The sequence below is a fragment of the Mus musculus genome, chromosome X (genome assembly GCF_000001635.26).
Source record: "Mus musculus strain C57BL/6J chromosome X, GRCm38.p6 C57BL/6J".
NCBI lineage: Eukaryota > Metazoa > Chordata > Mammalia > Rodentia > Muridae > Mus > Mus musculus.
In genome coordinates, this window is record NC_000086.7 from 157,599,487 (window position 1) to 157,614,746 (window position 15,260).

A 15,260-nucleotide genomic window follows, 5' to 3' on the forward strand; every position below is an offset into this window, starting at 1 on the left:
ATTATTTCGCGCGACATTTTGTTTTGTAAGATTTGTCTATATAACTGGTCTTTATTTTAAGACAGGGTCTCACTATGCAATCCAAGCCTGGCATTCACTATACAGAGTAGGCTGGCCTTGAACTCTCAGAGTTAACCTGCACTTAAGAGTTGTGCATCAAAAATACCTGGCTGTTGATTAAAAAAAAAAAACAAAAACTTTCATCTAAGACTTGAGGAGCCGGGCGTAGTGGCGCACGCCTTTAATTCCAGCACTCGGGAGGCAGTGGCAGGCAGATTTCTGAGTTCGAGGCCAGCCTGGTCTACAAAGTGAGTTCCAGGACAGCCAGATCTATACCGAGAAACCCTGTCTCGGAAAAAAAAAAAAAAAAAAAAAAAAAAGACTTGAGGTTTGGGCTATTGCTACATATTGGAGTTCTAGACCTGGAAAAATGGCTCAACACGTAAAGGCACTTGCTGCCTAACCTGACTACCTGAGTCAGTCCCAGGGGGACAACATGATGAGAGAAACAGCCCTTGCAGGTTTTCCGTTGATCTACTGGCCTATAAAATAGGTTAGATGAAACTTTTAAAAATTGGAGCACTGACCATCTGTCTAGTGAACTAAAGTGTAGTTCTCAGCCTTGGTTGCACAGTACCTTCACCAGGGGCCTTTAAAGTCCCCCTGGTTTCTGGAGCCTGGACCAATTAAATGAGAAGCTCTGTGAAACAGACCCAAGGCTGTATCATTTTAAACGCAGTCCCATCTCTGTGTCCCCAAGTACAGATCCACCTAAGGACCCAGGACTTTGATACTCTGAGCTACACCCTCTAGCCATACGGCATTCTCTCTTTTTAAAAACAAAGTCTGTAACCCAGACTGGACTTAAAGCTCTACATAGCAGAGGAAACTTGTCCTCTTTTCTCCAATTCCTGAGTGCTAGGATTGATTACAGGTGTACACCTGTACCATGAAGCCGGGATTCACATAATCTATTAGCTATCCATAGGCTCTTGAAAAAGAGTGGTTTTGGTTTTGTAGCTAAAGTCGCCTTCAAGTTTCTGTAAAGCAACGTAGAAAATTGTTCTAGTATACAAGCCATAGGCGTTGTCTACAGTGAAGCTAGTTGGAAACTTATCCTTGATTCTCAAGAATAGGTGAACTTGGAGGCCTTATTTACGTATAGTCCTGCTAACAATTTCTCTTTTTTGGTTATATAGCCTGACTTTTTACTTGGTTCACTCAAATGGAACTACTAATCTGTAAACACCTTGATCTTGTGGCATAATGGGGTATTGTATTCTATGCCAAAGCTGTTGAGCAAGCACTGGAGTTAGAAAAAAAAGGGGGGGGCACATCGTCCGTTCAGTGACAGGCGCAGGGCACAGAGTTTTCCTTACGTTTTAATTACTTGGTAATATGTCTCTGGCTTCAGAAGTGACTCTGTTTTACCTCTGTTTGTATACATGTGTTTATGTGTTTTTATAAATGACTTGGATTTTTTTAATGTAGGTGAATATGCTATAAATGTTTACATTCAAGTACCCTGTGAATTCATAACTTTTTATATTTTCTTGGTGTTGTGTTAACCTTTGAGAATTTCTGAGGTGTGAATGCTAGCTAGATACTTACAAAATCTACTACTTGGAAGCTTATTTTTATTTTATACTTTAAATTTTAAATTTTAATTTATGGTAGTAAATTTTAAATAGTTAAATCTTTTAATCCCTCTAACAAAAAAAATGACAGGGATTTGGCCAAAATGAAAAGTTAAAATTATACTTACTGCTCAAAATTTCAAAAATTAAACACGGTTGAAATTTTATCTCCCTACTATTTTCCAAATGTTCTTTTGTATAAATGTGTTAGAATTTGTACTTCTGAATTTCTAAGTTTATTGGTACACTTTATTTTTTGATTTGACCTTTGTTTGCTTTCTGTAATGGCTCTGTAGTTTTAACCTTGTTCCTTCCTGGGAGGAGGCCATTAACTTAACAATGGAAATAGTTTCTTTTTGTTAGCCCAGAGCTTTGTCTGGACCTTGTACTAGGACAAGAACAAGCTACTGCGTGGCTATCTGATAACCCAAAATGTGAAGGAAATGAGTTGATTGTGATTTTCTGTTCCCAGCTTAAAGATTGAGTTCTACATCTGAGTTGATTTTCCCACCAGGAGCACAGAAGTCATAACAAAGCACTGAATTGCCTCCTGCTGGCTGCTGGAATTTAGCTGTAGTAGCAGCCAGCTGGTGGCAGCAGCAGAAGCACGATGGGAGACAGAATGGCAATGAAGGAAGCCCCGATGAAAAAAGAAAAAAGATGAAAAAGGTATTTTTCAGTAAAATAAACCTGTGGCTTAATTGGCAAAACATTTTGGATTTCTGTCAAGGAACTGTATTAAATAAAGGACACATAACTGCGCTTTTATTCATAGAATTTTCATTTCTTACAATATTTTTAGAGGGACATCAAATATGTATTTTGGCTGAGTGCAACCAGCTGCATATTAAAAATTGATACTTGGCTGAAACAGAGTATCAGTATATTTTCTAACTTCAGAGATAAATATATATGAAATATAAATTTTTAAAAGTTGTATAATTTTAAATTAAAGCATTGATATTCAATTAGTTATTGAAAAATATATTAATATTTTCATTTTTGTTAAAAATGTTAATTTAATCCATATTCAGAAACTTGTAAAATAAAAGGTGACAATGAAAAAATAATTTAGAAAGTTGTACAAACAACCACAGTTATTATTTTCCTTTATAAAAGTATTCCAATAAAACAAAATAAAAACACAAAAGTCAAATTACAGATTTTGGTTGTAGTACCTTCCCTGAGTTTCTTTGTAAAACATCAAATTTAAATAATGCCATTTAAAAATGGACCTAAAGGCCTTACCCCTCCTCACTGCCCTGGGAAATGCATTTGACATAAGAGGCTGCACCCACTGAAATGGCCTAGAGCTGTGAAATGCCAATCTGCCTGTGTCTATGCCACAGGATAACCTCACGCACTGCAGCACATGACCTTAAAGTACTAACAGTTTATCTTGACCTGCTATTATGTAACACATGATACTGTATACCAAATGTAGACCAATAATTTCAGTTATTAATAAATATTATATTTCTAAGTGGGTTTAAAAAGTATGCAGCAAATTTTGGCAACAATATAGAAATAATTATTTTTCCATGTGAAAAATCTTACACAAACAGGAGTCAGTAAATCACCTCAATCCACCAAATCTGTGTCATAAAAAAATTAAAAATAAAATGTCACTAGACCTACCTAGCAACATAAAGCAGAACAAACAAGATTATGTGCTGAGGCTTGGGTACAGGCAATCTAATTCCCAAAGCAGTGGCTGTCCCCTTAGCCTTTAACAAAATCAGCCCTATTATGTGTCTATTTGCTCTGTTTAAATCCTATGTATATATGTATACAAGTATACATTACTGTGTATGATCAAGCACTCAATTCAAACAGCCAAGTTTAATCAAATTAAGGATAATGGTTTACTTGAAATTAAAACTTTCTCTTTCCAATGTACTAAGTTATTTGCTAGATGAAATATTATTTTCTCATCAAGTGTAGAAAAAAAAGCTCCAGATATGTGTTTCAGTCATTCAGGTAAATACCAAAGAGAGATGTAAAAGGTCTGAAACCCTGTACATTTCTATCACAATGAAACTGAAAACTCATTTTAGCAAAACCTAATTATCATTAGCTTCTGAGAAGCTAACGGCCATGCACTGTAAAATGCAGGGGTGAAACGGCAGCTCTAAACGTCCTAGGACAGGTACAGACATTCCTACTATGTATTAAGTGTATGAACGACAGATGGATGGGGGTCTCAGGCACAGAAGAGGCTTTTTATCTTGAGACAGGAAAGCCCAGGTCGGCCTTGAACTCCGGATTCTTCTGCCTCAGCTTCCCACATAGGTTTTCATTTTTTAAGAGTTGTACACTGGTCCGCAGAGCCATCCATGTGTGTATGGGGTGGAAGAATCTAAGATCAAGACCATAGTTACAGGCTTGACTATATAGACTAGATACCTATGGGGAACAATGAATTTAAATTCTTTTTTTTTGTTTTTTTTGTTTTTGTTTTTGTTTTTTTAAGACAGGGTTTCTCTGTGTAGCCCTGGCTGTCCTGGAACTCACTCTGTAGACCAGGCTGGCCTCGAACTCAGAAATTCGCCTGCCTCTGCCTCCCAAGTGCTGGGATTAAGACCATATGCCACCATGCCCAGCCAAATTTAAATTCTTTATGAAACTTTATAAAGTCCCTGTCCTGTGTACATAACACCCCTAATCTAGCCTCTTTTAAACTATTCAAGTATGGTTCTGGGAACTGCCACTAACCTCCTGCCTTCTCTTGGGTGAAAAGTCAGTCCTTGTACAAAAAGCATCTCCCGATGTTACATGTAATCTTCATGTTCAATATAGCAATTTAGTAATATAAGCATGTGACATCTACTTTGTACCAACTTAGTAACAGTATGTCAACCACTTCTTGATGACCTTTCAGTGTGGAAGCAACACTTCTGTCCAGGCAGCTACCATTCCAGGTCCACAGAGTACTACTGCCCAGTGAGGCAAGCCATATTGTGTCCTGTCTTCTCGAAATATTCCAGATGATTTCCATTTTCTTGAATTGAAATATCATGTTTTTTCACTTTCTGCTTCTTGAAATTTGTTTCTTTTAAAAAAGATTTTATTTATTATTATATGTAAGTACACACCAGAAGAGAGTGTCATATCTCACTACAAATGGTTGTGAGCCACTATGTGGTTGCTGGGATTTGAACTCAGGACCTTCAGAAGAGCAGTCAGTGCTCTTAACCGCTGAGCCATCTCTCCAGCCCAAAATTTTTAACATTCCTACAAAAGAAGAGCTCATAGCCAATAAACCAGAATTTGAATGTCTTGCAGAATACCTCGAAGCAAAAAGTGTTGTATAGCTGAGAGTGGAAGGACTGGTTTCATCTGTTCAACAAGAAATAAAAGAAGTTGCTTAAGGGAGAGACAGATCTTACTGCACAAGCCATTGCTGTTCTGCTTTTTTTTTTTCATCAGTTTAAGCTGATCATTTGCTTCTGGGGTTATTATTCTTTACATTTCTGATACTACATTTTACCAACCAGAATTAGTGTGTGCCATTGGGACAAACCCTAAAATTCAGTGAATTTGTTTACTTTTTAAATATTTATTTTTATTATTTTTAATTACGAATGTGTGTTTTGCAGATGCTATTAGAGGCCAGAAGTGTATTCCCTGGAATTGGAGTTACATGTTGTGAGCCACCCAAGATGAGTGCTGAGAATCAAACTTAGGACTTCTGTAAGCATACTGTATGCTTGAGCTGGGCCTGGTGGCGCACGCCTTTAATCCCAGCACTCGGGAGGCAGAGGCAGGCGGATTTCTGAGTTCGAGGCCAGCCTGGTCTACAGAGTGAGTTCCAGGACAGCCAGGGCTATACAGAGAAACCCTGTCTCGAAAAACAAAACAAAACAAGAATACTGTATGCTCTTAGCTACTGAGCTGTCACTGTAGCCCCCACCACCAGATTTAAATAGCAAATATTTATGATTTGTTTGCATTACATTGTTAATCTCACCCATTGAGAATAATACCACTACTATAATTTAAAGTCAAATTTGAAAAAGATTTAATTAAATACTGGCCAGGTTAATGTACTCTAGCCAGGTCCATCTCTGGGTTCCCAGAAAATGGCCACATTCACATTTTGCAGGGGTTTAAAAAGGCCAAAGCCATAATTCACCACATTTCCCATCAGGTCTAGTCAGGGGCGAGCAAGCATCCTGGAATGTATTCTTAACTGTCTTAACTGCAAACAGAACCCTTCACCTGCACGGTATATTTTTCCTATTTTGCTCTCCCATTAGCTTGCAAAGTGTGCTGTTTCTTGTTCCTGTTTTGCTCTACAGAGCATATCTGTCATGACATGCCAAGGTACACAGATGGAAATGTAGCAATTGAGTGGAGAGTATAATTTTATCATATCCATGGTTCCAGATGAGGCTTAGAGTTCATGGGGTTGGGAAAGGGGTGACTGTGGAGTGCACTGCTGGCAGTGAAGTGGGAATAGTCAGGATAGGCCGTGCGTGTCCCTTTCACTCATTCGTGCAGACCAGTCGAGAACAGACAGAGCCTAATCCTGTGTGTATCTAGAAGCTGAGAATAAGCCAAGTGGGTTCTCACTTTGACTAAAGGGGTAAGGAGGAGAATAGCAAGTAGAAACTGCCTGACCATGAAATACTATATATACCGCTGCTATCAAATTGTTAAACTTGCTGGGCAGTGGTGGCACACGCCTTTAATCCCAGCACTTGGGAGGCAGAGACAGGCGGAGTCTGAGGAAGGAGTACAGTGCAGGAAGAAGAGAGTACAGTAGAGTTTGTACAGTACAGTACAGTTGAGAGTAGAGCAGCACAGAGAGAAAAGGAAGAAGGAGGCAGTTTTACTGAGACATTTGTAGAGAGAGGTTGGAGTGAGAGAGGCAGAGAGGGAAAAAGAGAGAGAGAACAAGCTGAACATAGGTAAAGACAGAAAAAGCCAAAGAATAAGAAGGAGCTAGACGATTAGAGCATATTGCCAAAGTTAGTATGAAGCCAAGCAGAGCAATTCAGGAGAAGTCAAGAGAGAAAGGCCACATTGAATCAATCAGCTTGGAGAGGCATTTGAGCCAGCTGAGTTAACGAGCCAGCCAGAAAGGACATAGAACTAAGATGGGTGAGTGTATTTAGTAGTAAGCCTGAGAGGCTAAAACCATTCTAGACCTAGATTAGATTGTATGGAGGCTAGAAGATTCCAGAACTAGGTTAGCAGATGGAGGCAGAACTAGGTTAGCAGATGTAAACCTCCCATACAACAACTGCATCAGGAGAATAAAAGTTAGACATATGAAAATGTATACACATGTGTGCCACATACATAAATTTAAACAAAATAAGAAAAGAGCACTGTCTCTGTGTATACAATATACACAACCAATTTTGTAGGAAATCTTGACTCAGATGGCAACAGACTAGATTCTGGAATAAGTGGCTCCTTTTCCTTCCCATGTTTCCTTAATTTCCCTATCTTTCTCTTCTGCTTCAGTAGCTGTCTTAGTCTTTGTGAAAGTACACCACAATGAAGCAACACTTGAAAGCATTTAACTGTGGGCTTGCTTACGGTTCTGGAGGTTAGTTCATTATCAACATGGTGGTGTGGAACAGACGTGGAGCTGCAGAAGTAGCTGAGAGTTCTAGTTTGTGATCTGTGCGGGTGGGGCAGAGAGACAACACCCACCCCTAGTGACACACCTCCTCCAACAAGATCACTTCTAATTTTAATCCTTTCAAAGAGTTCTGCTGTCTGTGAATAAGCGTTCAAATATATGAGCCTATGAAGCCATCCTTATTAAAACCACCATAGTAGCATATGTGGATCTGTGTTAAAGGGAGATGTTACTATATATCTTAGAGCATATTTCTGTAGAAGTCTAGATATTGGGTTCTAAGGCAAGAAAAGATTGTTTAATACTTAAGTGTAATTCTATAGAATGATATTAGGAAAGTGCTATTGGTTAATGCTATGCTATGTGCTCATAACAGTGCTTTTAATGGTTTTTAAAAGTTACACTTATTTGTAAATGTTTGTGTATGTGTTTGTTCCATCACATGTGTGTGGAGGTCAGAGGACAACTTTGGGGATTTAGCCTGTAACCTAAGTTGATACCCAGATCCTAAAAGGTAGTAGAAGAAAACAGCTCCTGACAGTTGTCCTCTGACTTCCACATTTGTGCCTGCATTTAAACACACACAGACACACACACACACACACACACACACACACACACACAGACACACACATACATACATGCACATGTTCATCAAAATATATACCTATACCCAAAGAGACATACAAGGTGAGTGAATACATATTTAAAGTTAATTTCAGTTTCCTGTGATATTTCTTTCATGGTGAAAGTAGAAAGAGATGAACCCAGAATGGTTAGATGGCTTAGTGGTAAAGGATCTTGCTCCCAAGCCCAGGGACCAGAGTTTAAGCCTCAGATCCTACATCGAGTTTTAGCCTTGTAATTCACATGAAGGTAGGAGAGAATCAGTTTCCACAGGTTGTAGGATGTATTACTACAAGGGAAATCCACCAGAGAACACATATGGATGCTCTTAAAGCCAAATAGAAAGTCTCTATTGTAAGCCAGTGACTGCTCAGGGAATTTGCCAACAGTCAGCAAATCAAGTTTAAAAAAATCAAGAATACGGGGCTGGTGAGATGGCTCAGTGGGTAAGAGCACCTGACTGCTCTTCCAAAGGTCCGGAGTTCAAATCCCAGCAACCACATGGTGGCTCACAACCATCTGTAACAAGATCTGACACCCTCTTCTGGTGTGTCTGAAGATAGTGTACTTACATATAATAAATAAATAAATCTTTAAAAAAAAAATCAAGAATAGTTAGCAAATATCAAAATTTCAAAAGCCAAAAAGCAAGGTTAGTACCTTTAGGGACTTTCCTGGATCCTGGACTATGGACTATGTCTTTGATGGATTAAGCCATTGTTCCCATTTTGGCAGGTGCCAGGCAGGTGCTGGGTTCTAAGGTCAGAATGGTGCCTCTAACATGGTGTCATTTGTTCCTAAGGTCTGGGGTCTTTTACAGAATATGCTGCTGTGGCATATATGTGCCCATCCCTGAAAGAATTAAAATGTAATGAAAAATTTTAAGTTCATTCATTAAAATAAGAGAAAGGAAGAAACAGAGAGGAGGGAGCCTGATAGTTGTTGGGAAAGAAAAGATTTAGTAAAAAGTTAAATCAACCCTAGGATTAAGGTAGGAAATAGGAAAAGATGAAGGAAGGACTGGTAATCAGAATGTTTTGAGGTTTGATCAGTAATAGGTACTGTGTCCACTATGAGGGAGTTAGGTAGGAGAAAAAGCTAACTTTAGCAAACTTGCCTTTATTGTGTTTTTTTTTTAAACTTGGTCTTTCAGAGACTTGATGTGCCAGAGTTGGGGGTTACCCAGGGGAGCCTCAGAAGAGAGGGGGAGGGGGAAGGGTCTCAGTGAGGGGGTGTTGGAGATGCTCAGGGCCTTGCACATGCTCAGCAAATACTCTACCATAGAGCTTTTCTCCCGGATAACTTCATTTAACAGGATGCTTGTCTTATTTTACCCAGTACTTATTTATGTTTTATAGTAGGAGAGTTTTCATATGATGCAAACTAGTATGTGGCCAAATAGAGAAATCCCATAGAAGCCTAGAAAGTATGTAAATATGAACAAAGAATCTTAGCCTCCCACATTGTCTTATGTTTGAACCAGAGAGATTTGGAAAATCTGAACTCCTTCAGGTGATTCTTTTTTTTTCTCTTTTGTTTGTTTGTTTGTTTGTTTGTTTTTCGAGACAGAGTTTCTCTGTGTTCCCCTGGCTGTCCTGGAACTCACTTTGTAGACCAGGCTGGTCTCAAACTCAGAAATCTGCCTGCCTCTGCCTCCCGAGTTCTCGGATTAAAGGCATGCGCCACCACACCCAGCCCTTCAGGTGATTCTAATGTATATTTCCATTAAGAATTATTGCAAAAGGATGTAAAACCTTGGATCATTATATTGCTTGAGGAGACTGTTATTTATGATATACTATAAGAATTTTTGAAATACTAGTTTGCACAGCAAACAAAAATTTTTTTTTGAATCTACAAAGAGGAAATACTTTTACCACATGTGATGGTTTGTATATGTATGGTCCAGGGAGTGTCACTATTAGAAGGTGTGGCCCTGTTGGAGTAGGTGTGGCCCTGTTGGAATAGGTGAGTCACTTGGGGTATGGGCTATAAGACCCTCATCCTAGCTGCCTGGAAGTCGGTCTTCCACTAGCAGCATTCAGATGAAGATGTAGAACTCTCAGCTCTGCCTGAGCCATGCCTGCCTGGATGCTGCCATACTTCCACCTTGATGATAATGGACTAAACCTCTGAACCTGTAAGCCAGCCCCAATTAAATGTTGTCTTTATAACAGTTGCCTTGGTCATGGTATCTATTCACAGCAATAAAACCCCAACTAAGAGACTACACATGCCTTTCTGGTAGTTATTTTTACAGCTAATTGGATATAGAAGATTTTATTGGAATTACATAATATTACGTAGTGGACAATTCCATTTTCTCAAAGGATAAGGAAAAAACAGATGAGTAGATCAGGTTTCCTGCCTGAAAAAAAAAATTCTTTGGCCAAATTTTTGCTGAGCTCTAAAAACATTTTTTAAACTTTTTGTATCATTTGATTTGACTTGCTGAAATCAGTATCATTGAAGTTGACCTCTGGCAGAATTTTAGCTGAGTAGATAATTATTCAGCAGCTTTCAGTCGTTGTGAGCGATAACTGAATAAGTAGATGGAAAACCTCTACGTGCCAACTGCAGTTGCTTGCCAGTTTGCAGTTCTCACTCAAGTCCATTAAAATGGAGTAAATGAAATGTTCTTTGTGAATATGCATAAAATATTATACAATATTTACACAGAAAATATGCCATGATTTGAACATTTTTTCCTTCCACAATTCATGCCAGAATTTTATTGGTATTGTGGCAATTCAGAGGGGTAACTGGGCCAAGAGGGCTCTGCTATTTTAATAAAGGAATACAACCATACCATTTTTCACTTTCTGGCTCTTCTTTCTTTCATGTTAGAGGGCAGCAAGGCCCTCACCATGAGACTGAAGAGATGACTTAGCCATTAGAGGTACTCGCTGCTCTTGCAGAAGACCCAGATCAGGTTCCTAACACCACATGGTGCCTTGTTGCCATCTGATACTCCAGGACAACTGGCCTTTATGAGCATTAGGAATGCAAATGGTATACACACATACATAGGTAAAAAATAATCTTTTTTAAAAAGAAAAAGTTTATCAGGTCAGATGCCAGCACTTAATCATGGACATCCCAGCCTATATAACAGAATGAAAACAAAGGTATGTTTTTTATAAATTACTCACTCTATTGTATCCTGTTATGATAATTCAAAATGGCTTAAGACAAGGTGCAAACTATATATTATGTAGCCCAGGTTGGCCTCAGACTTTCAGTCCTACCTTAGCCTCATGGGTGCTATGTGTGCCCCTTTGCCAGTGTAATGCATGTTGCACTTAAGAGATTGACAACTAGGTCTCTCATTTATTTATATATTTATTTATATTAGATATTTTCATGATATACATTTCAAATGCTTTCCCGAAAGTTCCCTATACCCTCCCTCCGCCCTGCTCCCCTACCCACCCACTCCAACTTCTTGGCCCTGGCATTCCCCTGTACTGGGACATATAAAGTTAGTAATACCAAAGGGCCTCTCTTCCCAATGGTGGCCGACTAGGCCATCTTCTGCTACATATGCAGCTAGAGATACGAGCTCTGGGGTACTGGTTAGTTCATATTGTTGTTCCACCTATAGAGTTGCAGACCCCTCCAGCTCCTTGGGTGCTTTCTCTAGCTCCTCCATTGGGGGCCCTGTGTTCCATCTTATAGATGACTGTGAGCATCTACTTCTGTATTTGCCAGGCACTGGCATAGCCTCATATGAGACAGCTATAACAGGGTCCCTTCAGCAAAATCTTTCTTTTCCTCCTTAGAATAGGGAACAAGATACCCATGAAAGGAGTTACAGAGACAAAGTTTGGAGCTAAGACGAAAGGATGGACTATCCAGAGACTACCCCACCCGGGGATCCATCCCAAAATCAGCCACCAAACCCAGAAAACTAGGTCTCTTTACACCAGCATTACCACAGATATGTAAGGAATACACCACAGTGCTATAGTAGGGCAGCCCCAGCATTACTAGGCTATACACATTTGTTACTCTCAAACCTAGGACAAATGTCTGAGGTGCCTATTTAACATATCAAAGGGAACCTGGCTTCTAGGATCTCCCAGCATCCCACAATCACTATCTGTTACAGGTATGGCTGGCATACTCCACCCCCTACCCTGAATTCTCAACCCAGGGGTTGCATTGCCATTTTGTTCAGCAGGTCCTTTTTGTCTACACTTTATCCTCCTGGCCTATTGGTCTCCTGGTCTTCTGACTCTCTTCTCTCTCCTCTCCCCTCTGCCTCTCCTCTCACGGCCAGCTCAGGGTCATATGTACTATGGGTTACCCAGCTGAAACTGTCTCTGCCTATGCTCTCCCCTTTACCTACAATAAACCTCATCCACACACCTAGGAGCAGTCATGCCTTCCGTTTTCATTCTTTTCATTAGGAAATTTCCAGCTCCAATTTTCTTATAAACTCTTTCTATCTATGTGGTCCAGTGTTATTGATGAGAACCCATTATACAGGATGACATATCATTCCACGGTATCAGACTGCAGTTCAGGGCCAAAATTAGACCTGGGCATACAATTCTGCTAAGAGGACTTGAGGCAGGCTTCAAATCGGCAGTTCAGGAGACTAGGCCTAAATCTCTGTTTATAAGAACTGGGAAAGCCCAGGCAAGTCAGTTACTGGAAAAACTCCAGGCCTCGGGCAGCCAAACAGAAACTGTCCTGGTACCTGGTCTGAGGCAAGGGCAATGGGGTCAAAAACAGTTTCCAAGCTTGGTCAGTAATAGTTTCCAGTCCCCCCAACCCCCCAGCCCCCCAGCAATGGTTCTGGAACGTCACTAGATAGAGAGCCAACCAATTAAGATAAAGGTCACCCACGCCTCCCTGGAATTTACCTAATGTGCTTTAAATTGGGCCTGCAAGCTCACTTGGGCATCTCTATCTTGGTAAATGGTAGATCCCAGCATGCTGGACTTCTGTAGAATAAAAGTCTCTGCATTTGCATACTATTTGAGTCTGGGACATCACTCTTCAGTGAATCATGAACCCTTACAATGCATGATACGTAAGTGCTGACACTTAGATCCACTGGCAGAGTGAGAGTTCTCTGCTTGAGTAAAATATCTTTGTTTTTTTTTGTTTGTTTGTTTTGTTTTGTTTTGTTTTAAAAGTCCTGTCAGTTTAATAACAATAAAAACCCCCAAAAGTGGAAAACTGAGGGCAAGGGAAATGGTCCCTAGACAGGGGCATGGGGATCCCTGCTCATGGCACCAGGCCTGGCCGTAGGGTCCCCCAGTGTTGCTGTTGCTTCGAGGTTGGGGGCAGCGATTGTCCTGTGGGAGCCACGGTCACCTGAGTCAGGACCCTTACTTCTTCTGGGATGTGCTCAGCTTTTGCATGCCCTGGATCTTGTCCAGCAGGCCAGAGATGAAGGCCTCAGTGGGTTTGTAACAGTCAACTAACAGCTCCTTGACTCTAGCAGCCCGGGTATCATCGCTTTCCTTGTTCTGTGTCCAAAAGTTCATCCACATCTATCCTGGGCTCTGGGAGTTCCTCCTCCTGACAGTCATAGAGTCGCATGAGCTGTTCTAAAATCCACTCCTCCAGCTTGAGGCGCTTCCGTTGCTCCTTGTGACCTTCCCTTGCTGTCTCACCAAGTCGTAGTCATCTGAGCCTCACCCCACCCCTCACCCCAGGGCCTTCGTCTGTCAAGTAGACTTGGGGCCCTGTGCTGCCACTGCCCGGCCTGGGGGCTGGGGCAGCTAACGCCGCGCCCCATGCGGGGCCTCTGTCCTCCAGGGCAGCTGCCGGGGCCACGTGCGCGCTCGGGCCCCTCCCTGCGCCGCCGCCTCCCGGACGCCCACCGGCTGGCTCAGGGCCACTGGCTCAGTTTAGCTCACAGGCTCCGCTCTGCACAGTTCCGCGGCTAGGGCGGCGGCGGCGGCGGGGGCGCCCCGGGGCCGAAAATCTCTTTGTTGATCAGGAGATAGGTCTCTGAGCACAGATTGAATAGTACATTAGAACTAAGAGCTTTGTATAAGTGTGAGGCTCTGGAAAGGCTATATCCAAGTAGGAAGGCAAGCTATTCATTCCTGCTTTTGTTTGAAATTTTACTAGAGATTAAAAAAACTATACTCATTAAAATTAATACCTTGACATCATTTTTTTCAGGTATTTTGTAGTCTGAATTTATGTTACTTATGTGATCCAGTAGCTCTGAGCTAAGAAATTGGTTTAAAAATGGCCCCAGGTTGGGACATTTGAAGGACTCCTGACAAAAGCAAATACAAGACTTCTCTTGAGGGACACACTAAAACCAGACTAAAGTGGAGTGGTAGAGAGACATGGGTGTGATGTAGTATTAAGCAAAGTCCATGAACTTTTGGTGTGGAAAGCACACTGTCTGACTTTTAGGGCCAATTTCTCCAAGAAATAACTTCTGTCTGAGGGGTCAAGAGTATGATTTTGATTAACCATTTGTTTGCTGGGGTAAAAACAAACAAGAGTGATTACCTCTGGCTTTTGAAGTTGCCAGACTTCACATTTCTTTTTGCTGTGCTCTTTGAACACTGGGGCCGGTCTAGATTAAGGACTGACCTTCAGCCATTATCTGTACAGCCTTCATGTCGATGCAAATATAAGTTCACAGACCCCATAAACCAGATGTCTTGAAGAGAACACAAAGGTCAAAAAGAAAAAAGAAAAGCAAGTGAGGAGCCATGTCTAATTGTGATAGAAATACTAATAAACAAACCTAAAACATGATAAACATTTTATTAGTTGAAGTTAAAATATAATTATATTATTTCCTTCTTCCCTTTCCTCCCTCCAACCCTTCCCATTTATATTGCCCCCTTATTCTCAAATATATGGCCCCCTTTTCTTTATATAAATGTAATTTTCTATAACTATACACAAACATGCATATTTCTAAGTATATAACTACAATCTTCGCAGTGCATACAATGTTACTTGTATTTTTATTTCACAGCTGATAACTTGATACTGTATAACCAATGGGAAGATTCTTCTCTGGGTATCTGAGGGTTTTATTGCGATGAAGAGACACCATGACTACAACAACTTTTCTTTTTTTTGCTTGTTTGTTTTTTTTAGATATTTTCTTTATATACATTTCAAATGCTTTCCCGAAAGTTGACTATAGCCTCCCCCGGCCCTGCTTCCCTACCCTCCCATTCCCACTTCTTGGCCCTGGCATTCCCCTGTACTGGGGCATATAAGTTTGTAATATCAAGGGGATCTCTCTTCCCAGTGATGGCCGACTAGGCCATCTTCTGCTACATATGCAGCTAGACACACAAGCTCTGGGGGTACTGGTTAGTTCATATTGTTGTTCCACCTATAGGGTTGCAGACCCCTTTGGCTCCTTGGGTGCTTTCTCTAGCTCCTCCATTGGGGGCCCT

The 15,260-nt window shown here is 40.8% G+C and overlaps 1 pseudogene; it reads right to left on the minus strand.

Annotated features, from left to right (window-relative positions):
- Positions 1–13,202: 13,202 nt before the first annotated feature.
- Gm15173 lies at positions 13,203–14,461 on the minus strand (annotated as a pseudogene).
- Between the last annotated feature and the right edge of the window lie 799 nt (positions 14,462–15,260).